This window comes from Schistocerca cancellata, chromosome 2 (assembly GCF_023864275.1).
Source record: "Schistocerca cancellata isolate TAMUIC-IGC-003103 chromosome 2, iqSchCanc2.1, whole genome shotgun sequence".
In the NCBI taxonomy this organism is placed as follows: Eukaryota; Metazoa; Arthropoda; class Insecta; order Orthoptera; family Acrididae; genus Schistocerca; species Schistocerca cancellata.
Window position 1 is genome coordinate 906,254,456 of NC_064627.1, and position 9,399 is coordinate 906,263,854.

Here is a 9,399-nt window from a genome sequence, read left to right on the forward strand (position 1 = left end):
ATGGGTAGATCACATAACTAATGAGGAGGTATTGAATAGGATTGGGGAGAAGAGGAGTTTGTGGCACAACTTCACTAGAAGAAGGGATCTGTTGGTAGAACATGTCCTGAGGCATCAAGGGATCACCAAGTTAGCATTGGAGGGCAGTGTGGAGGGTAAAAATCGTAGAGGGAGACCAAGAGCTGAATACACTAAGCAGAGTCAGAAGGATGTAGGTTGCAGTAGGTACTGGGAGATGAAGGAGCTTGCACAGGATAGATTAACATGGAGAGCTGCATCACACCAGCCTCAGGACTGATGAGCACAACAACAACAATCCCAACTTTACCTTATCTGTAAAATTCCTTCTGCATAAGGAAGAAAGTGAAGAATCGTTTAACATGGGGTATCTTCATAAAGCTTGTTAGAAGTATTTTATTACTAGTTTTAACTTGTAACAATACGGTATAAGTTCCTTATTAAACACAAAATATCACAAAGTAAAACTATAAATCCACAAAAATGTAATATATTATTTTGGTCAGCAGCGACGCATGTGACACTACCAAGCCTTATGGCGATACTGAAGTTGTTGAGTTGAAGGAATCGGTAAATGCGACGAGCAACTATAGTGGCTGTTGGTTGAACCTGGCCTAGAATGTTCGAAACAGCCGGTTTGTGCTCTGAAAATCGTGTCGGCCAATTCTTTTTTAACAAAGGCACCATCGACCGTAGAACGTTCACTACGTACTCTCCATAGGCGTCAAACTCGTCTCTAGTTTTGGATAAAGTAGTTTGTATTGCATTATATGCCTCTCCTATACGAGGATCTCCGGCGCTTTTTCTCTGACTTTTTTATGGTGTAGCAAATAACTTCATGCGTTTGTTTGGTGTGGGTGGCAGTTAGTTGCCTTGCGTTGTTTGATGATCGACATCGTGACTACTAATGTCTTCGCAAGTGCACGCTGTACCTTCGTTTGTATCCATGCCCGTAACCCTCTGTGCTTCCAAATCCTCCTTAAATTCCTCCTAAAACAAACCGACGACAAAAGATTGATATAAACAATAGCAAAGCAAGTAAAATAAAAAATAAAAGAATGGATGTAGGAATAGGGAGATACACGATAATAATAGTAAAAAATTGGGAACAATAACACGTTGATAAGTGAAATTCAGAATATTTGTTATAATGATTACTAGCTATTATTACGCAAAATTACTGATTTTAATTATTATTAATGTTTATAATTATTAGACTGTCCATTATTGTCTATGAATTTAATAATTATTTGTATTATTAGGAGTTATTAGTTTATATTTACTTTTTTGCAAATGCCACAGACGCTACAAGAGTGGTTACTTGTAGCAGAGAGAGAAAATGGAACTTGCATTGCCTCGGTGTAATGGATGGCAAACATTGCGCAATCCAAAGCCCAGTTAATTCTGGAAGCGATTTTTTCAGTTATAAGACGTTTTTCAGTACTGTTCTGTTTGGTCTAGTGGATGCTGACTATTGTTTTTTGTATGGTGATGTCGGCTTCCAAGGTCGAATTTCAGACGGTGTGTTTTTCTAAATACATCCTCTTTTAAGAATATGAGTAATGGTATGATCGTTTTTCCGGACGATCATACCCTCCCAGGTAGATAGAAAAAGTACTCTATGTTATTGTCGCAGATGAAGCGTTTCCCCGCAACAATCATATCATGAAGCCGTATAGTGAACAACAACCACGGAGGTCAATCAAAAGAATTTTAACTACAGACTTTTTCAAGAGCAAGGCGGGTTGTGGAAAATGCGTTCCGAATACTTTCTTCCGTATTCCGGATACTAAGAAAGCCTGTATTACTACTGCCTGAGAAAGCCCAAAGTGTTCAAAAATGGATCAAATGGCTCTGAGCACTATGGGACTTAACATCTGAGGTCATCAGTCCCTTAGAACTTAGAACTACTTAAACCTAACTAACCTGAGGACATCACACATATCCATGCCCGAGGCACTATTCGAAACTGCGACCGTAGCAGTCGCGCGATTCTGGACTGAAGCGCCGCCGGCCGGCCCTAAAGTGTTATTATGACTTGTATATACCTCCATAATTTCTTGCGAAGAAGTTTTGCTTCCAGACAAATTTATACCCTGAAGGAGCAGTGGATCATGAGGAGAACGGGCATTTAAAGGCGGGAACTTGGAGAAACGAGATCACTCCTGCTACAACGTTTACACGATTAGCGAACATTCCAGACTGCCCAATACATTAGAGATGAATTCGCTGCTTATTTCATTTCCGAAGAGGGAAGATTGCCATGGCAAGATGATTACCAATAACTTATTAAAGAATTTTCAGGTACTAGCTATGTACATACTAGTGACTGCCTGACTGCACGCATTGCAACTACCTATAAATGTGAAGTTTTGCCTTTATTAATTCCTATTTCATTATTTTTATTCCCTCAAATAACATAATATACAAATAAAATACATATAAATGTACATGTGCTTTAATATAATGTGTTAGAAAAATAAATGTTATTCATTATTATTAATTTATTACTAGCTGAGTACCCAGCGTTGCCCCAGGATGTATTCCAATCCAGTTACTCATTTCCTCCTTTCCCCCCTGTGACGTTCAGAACTCATTTTGCCATAAACCTTATAATTTTATCACAATTATAACTTTTTTTTAATTTTTAAATTTGAAAACTATAAGCAATTACTAGGTATATTTCTAATAGAAATGGTGTTAAGCTAAAATAAATATTAAAAAATATCTTAAGAAATGATATGATTAATGGTATATAAGGGAACAACACCAAAAAATTTAAAATTAACAAATGAGCATGGACCGAAATGTAAGCTGAAAAAGATAAAAAGTTAGGTAGCCATGGAGACCGAACCAAAAAGGGTCGGAACCCCATTAAGTTTATTAATAGTTCGTTTATACATTTCTAAAAACAAATATATTTTATTACATCTGTGTTGATTGTTTTCCGCGGCTGATATTTGCAGTGCAGAAATTCAAATGCTTTGAAAGCGAATCAGTTTGGAGCGTTCACTTCCTCAACCCCAGCGCTGGACTTCCCAGGCTCAGTCTCCTTCTGGCGGACTTCCCTGTAAGTGGCTAATAAGCTGGTCATTTTTTTTAATTTGGTCACATCCACGCCGAGTTTTGTCGCGATGGAATCCCACGATTCACTTTTTTTTAATTTTATTTTATATTAGAAGTTTGTTGCATCCCACAACACAGGGTATTGTTCATAAGTATTTATGAATTTAATGACAAAATCGTCGGTCCACTCCATTTCAAAAGAAAAACCGATGTCCACAACACAGAAAAAGACTAATACCAAGATCAAACTGTACGAGCCAACTGGTCAATGCTTGCTGCCGCCCACGTGTAACAACAACAACGCTGTACTATTGTACATATCATAATTTTTTCTTCTGATTTTCGATAAATTAGTGTAATCGATGTTCTGATTTCATTTCTTTTTTGTTTCATGCTATTATGTTAAGGAAACTGTAAACAATTTTCAATGTGAATATTAATGTTTATATCAAATTTCAAGCAATATTGTAATAGAATTGAAGTGTAACAAATGTTGAAACTGTTGTAAGATGTTAAAGTTGTAATTGTGCGTCTGGTCCATACGTAGGCAATGTATTAGGATATGTAGAATGCAATACCTCGGGTGAATACCCTGTCTGTAAGGGAGCGGTAAAAGGTGGATGGCAGGCGAGCGCGGGAAAATGCACACGGGCGCTGTACGGCACAACGGGCTCAGCAGTGGTAGTCGGAGTTGGGCATTGGTCTGAGCAACACGTTCTGTAGCGAGGAGGCTCTCCTGGAAGACGCAATTGCATTGAGCCTCGGATATGCCGTTCCTACGCCCATACAGCATGGCAAAATTCCATAGGCACTAAATGGAAAATTATTGCGACGCTATGAAGAAATAAAGTGCGCGATACGTCAAGAGCCATGGCTGTGGTTATATGTGTGCTCTGTGCCTCGCCATCTCGCCGCCCGCCAACCGCCGTATCAATACGAACCGGTCAAAACTTTTAGTACTGTATTCGTATGGACCAGCGTTAATTTTGTTCCATACTGTTCAATAACAACTTAAATTTTACCAGAACTGTCCTATCAATTAATTATCCTCACAACTAACCTAGACAGGGTCCTTTCCAAATGTTGTGCAATCCGAGTGTCCCGAAATTAAAAATTAAAGTTTGTGTTAATAATAATTACCTGCAGACCTAGTTACGTTAGAATGATGTTTAAAGAACTGTCTTGTAAATAAACTAGTTAATGAATAAAGGAGGTCTGACAAAGTTGGAAGATAACTCTGATATTTATTTAGTAATGAAGTTTAATTATTTCGAGACAGATATAATGGTATTTAAATGAGCAGGAAATAAGATAAAAAGAGTAGTAACTCATATATTGGAAATCTTGAGCACATACTGATTTCAGCAATCAAATTTTTTAATGCAGTGATCATTACAGTTTCAGGGTCCCCCCTTTTTTTTATTCATTTGAATTCTGAAGTGTTCTAAACTGATTTGACCAGCAAAGTTAAAGTCAATATAAAAACCAAAATTTATCAGTGTTTTATCTATATCAAAATTGACATTGTGTGTGTGATTCGAAAGTGCTATTTCTAGGGTAACCTATGCCCGATTTTAATCAGATCAATAGACAGTACGAAGTTTTGTAGTAAACATTATAGTGTAGTGTTATGTATTTATGGTTTATCCATATCAGTACAGAAAGTAAAATTATCAGTTCAGTAGATTTTCTGGTTCTAAAATTTACCATATTATGCAGTGTTACTACGTGTTGTTTTGCATGAACGTACATCAACTTGTCCAGGGAAGAAACACAGTTCATGCCTAATTAGGCTGGCGACCGTATTATTAACAAATTGGTAGCATCTTCTGTGTTGTTTCTTGTCCGTCCTGACGTGTAGTTGCATTTCGGACTTGCTTGACGTATCATTGTTATTACAGAGTGGGTGTAAGTCTGACTTGCCTCCATTCAGGTACACGCGGTCAATATCTATACGAAAATCCTTTCTCATAAGGTGAAGCCCGTCAACTTACCATAGTACAGGCTTTAAAGAGTATCGTGTGCCCCGCGCACACGTTACACACGCCACTCAAGCAGCTCGCCGCGCATTCCTTTGATGTACCGACTACAGCCGGATCCAGACAAGCCATAAGCTCGGGCGGCTCGGAAGCCTGTTTCGCGGCGAGCCCTCGGAGCCTACCTCCGTCCACATTACTCGTAAGGCTCGCAAGTCTCACAAGTACATGAGTCACACGAGTATGTGGACGCACCTTGACGCACTGCCGTCGTATGGGCCCGGGCACGACTCCCGGCTGGGTCTGGGACCCTCTCTGCTCAGGGACTGGGGTGCTGTGTTGTCCTCACAATCATTTCATACACATCCGGCGCGCAGGCCCCCCAATGTGGCGTCGAATGTAATAAGACCTGCACCAAGACGGTCGGACTTGCCCCGTAAGGGTCCTTTGGGCCAATGACACCAAACGCTCATTTCCATTGGAAATCCCCATTATCACGATCGTTCATTTTGTTTCAGTCGATCGGCGGTCGCACATTTTGTTGCATCGTCAGCAAGGCTACGTTACCTAAAGGTATCTTTTCTACATTATCTCTCTCGTCATTGACGAAACGCAGTGGTGACAAAGATAGTGCAGCAATTCGGAACTTTGTACGCCAATGTTTATTTATGAGAGTGCACCTTACAGATACGGAGGTAGAATGAACAGTGCAGCTATTTCGTACTTTCTACGTCATTGTTCATTTGCGAGAATGAACTTCACAGTTACTGAAGTAGTCAGAATTAAAGCTAGTGAAAGGTTCAACGTTGTCACATTATTGAAAGAAATCATTTGTAATTTATAATAATACTAAATCAGCGAAACATTCGTATTGGGGTGTTTGAACACGCTTCCCCAAAACTACAAAAACCAATATTCAGCGGGTTTTCACAGGTAATTTGAGCATAGTTTAGGGAACCCCTTACGATTTATTTAATCAGCCAGATCACGAAAAGAAAAAGTTATATGTAAAACTATCGGATGTCTGTTTGTTTCAAGAGTGGCCGAGCGGTTCTAGGCGTTTCAGTCCGGAACCGCGCCGCCGCTACAGTCGCAGGTTCGAATCCTGCCTCGGGCATGGGTGTGTGTTATGTCCTTAGGTTTGTTAGGTTTAAGTAGTTCTAAGTTCTAGGGGACTGATGACCTCCGATGTTAATTCCAATAGTGCTCAGATCCATTTGAACTACTTTTGTTTGTTTCAACATGCTAATCTCTTCACGGGGTTTTTGCAGGTAAGTTGGGTATATTTTGGGTCACAGTATGGGCTATATTACATCAAAATACCAAGATAGGAAAAGACATATCGTAATTGAAATTTTTATCCATTCTAAGTAATTGTGTCTGTTACGTTTTCGTGACTTACGCACTGAACAGATTTCGATGAAATGTGTTGTGGAGATAGCATGAACCCTGAGGAAAAACACAGGCTAGTTAAGAAAGAGTGTAACATAAGATGCTGATATGAAGAATATGACGGGAATTAAGGAAAAATATTTACTCTCTGATAAAGCTATATAGAGTGACTTTTGATCTGTACCATATTTGTGAAAATGATTTTATTGAATGATATGTGCTTTGTGATACGGCTCAGATTAATGATTACAATCCTTATACAACGTTACGTGTGGCGAGTTCATACTTACACATTATTTGTGGTGTAATCTAAACATTGTATAATGTGTAGCTACTTCAGTAGAACGATGCATAGAAATGCTCTACTAGTCATGGACTTCTGTACGCAGTGCGCGGGAGCGATGTTGCACATGCCGAAGCATCGTGCGTTGGGGCAGTTTGAGAAGGGGCGGAGCGGGGTGCACGTCACGGCCTATGCTTATCTGAATAGCACACACATGAGGGCAGCTGATGTCACAGCACGTACAGTACCTTACTTACCATCACCCATCGTAACTAAATTACTGGTATGCGGTCACAGCTTCGGGTAACAGCTAGTTAAACACAAAAAATAACTCAACCGCTGTAGAAGATTACTACTGTAGAAGTGAGAAATCAACATGCAAAGAGTGAAGTATTTATAATTTTTCCTTCATGGGGGACTTCTGTCACATAGAAATTTTTGAAAGAAATTTCCACCATCTGACTATACATTTCTATTTTATTTAACACAATCATATCTTCGGCCATATAGCCGTTCTCAAGTGCATGTTCAGATGTTACGTTGTATCTGTCTTATCTACGTTACATACATATCATCGAAGAAAACGTATGTGTATATACCATCGAAGAAACAAATGAAGTATTTGACTGAAAAAGTAGCAGCAGCATTCCACAGGCCCATTCAAATTGAATAGCATTCTAAAATCATTTTTTACACTAACGGAAAACAAAATTAATGCACCTGGAAAGACGACGTCGATTTTGATCTGATGACGGCTTATGCCGCCTGGGAGATAGTAGACGTACTGATAACGGTTTCGATGTTGTCCGTCAACAGATAGCATAGTGACATGGCTACCAGAGCGCCATCTGCGTCTACTCTTTCATAGAGAATGTTCACAGCCCGGAGGCTCAGTGTGGTACAAATGTGTGAAGCAAGCAAGTAACCATTCCACGGAGATCCTCTTGTGCTCCTTGCAACCAAGTTAGCGAGTTTCAAAGGGGCCAAAATGTGACTTCCGAGTTGCACGAGTTGACGTGGTGTGTCAGATGTGCAACGATGGTGCTATCAGTGGCCACATGATCACTCTCACATCTGTTGATGTGGCTTTGGGTGCCCATACAGCACAGACATCCGACAAAATTGTCGTGTTGCAACGGTAACAGTGGAAAATAGCACAGTAACCGCACCACAGATAAGAGGGCTTATGAGCGCAGAAGTGTCAACATTAACAGTTGTGAACCCGTTATTAGCAGTGGAAGTACAGGCACAGACAACTCTAAAACGTCTTCCACTCACACCACAGGACTGATGCGCAAGGCTCGACTGGTGCCATAAGAGGGTCATTTGGAAGACGGAATGGGGTCCCGTGGTCGTCAGAGATGACAGCAGATTCGGCCTGCAGGCAAGTGATGGTTGTTTTCGCATACGACGCAGGCATGGAAAGTGCTGTCTCCTAGAGTGCTTCAGTCCAAGACAAACTGGTCCCATCCCTGGTATTGTAGTCTGGGATGTGATAATCTACAACCCTTGTTAAACTTTGACGTTTCTGGAGGTGATGGTAACCAGCGCTCGGTACGTGCAGAATGTCGTTAGAGCTGTTGGTTTGCCGTTCTTGGAACAAAAAGGTTATGCGTCGTTAGAAGTGTGTAATGTCCGCCAGCACACTGCGTGTGAAACGGAATGAGCTCTGTAACACTTGTAGCAACTTCTCTGGCCAGCATGATCTTCATACTTGTTTCCAATCGAGTACCTGTGGGATATGACGGGACGGGAAGTGACTCGCACGACTCGTCATCCAACAACTCTTCCACAACTTCATGAACAGGTTGAGCAAACATTACGAGCGTATTCCAAAACAGTATTCCCCATCTGTACAATCGACTGGAGTCCATAGTCAGCGCCTGCACTCCCGACCCTGAAGGCTATAGTACGCACTTATATGAGTGATATGCATGGGTTGATACCTGGTACCTCAAAAGCACTTGAGCTACTGATCTGTTAACGTAATCATTTCATGTACTCCATATGCACCGTTGCAACAATAAATCTTGACTGAACTGGAAACCTCTAAAAGGGAGTAATAACTGTTTCCTCCACCAGTGTATTTCAATACATATAGCTAAAATAGAGAAGAAAACAGTGTTTATCAGATAGTTTTGAAGTAGCAGTGTATTTCATATACATATAGCTAAAATAGAGAAGAAAACAGTGTTTATCAGATAGTTTTGAAGTGGCACATATTGAACGTCATACAGAATTACTTCTCGCACTCGTCTTTTCTCATGAGTCATTATACAAGTTGTTGTTGTTGTAGTCTTCAGTCCTGAGACTGGTTTGATGCAGCTCTCCATGCTACCCTACCCTGTGCAAGCTTCTTTATTTCGCAGTACTTACTGCAGCCTACATCCTTCTCAATCTGCTTAGTGTATTCATCTTTCGATCTCCCTCTACGATTTTTACCCTCCACACTGCCCTCCAATGCTAAATTTGTGATCCCTTGATGCCCCAGAACTTGTCCTACCAACCGGTCCCTTCTTCTTGTCAAGTTGTGCCACAAACTCCTACCCAATTCTATTCAATACCTCCACATTAGTTATGTGATCAACCCATCTAATCTTCAACATTCTTCTGTAGCACCATATTTCGAAAGCTTCTATTCTCTTCTTGTACAAACTATTTATC

General features: G+C 40.4%; 1 pseudogene; it reads right to left on the minus strand.

The window, feature by feature from the left end:
* Window positions 1-541: 541 nt before the first annotated feature.
* Window positions 542-3,277, minus strand: LOC126159808 (uncharacterized; annotated as a pseudogene).
* Window positions 3,278-9,399: the final 6,122 nt, after the last annotated feature.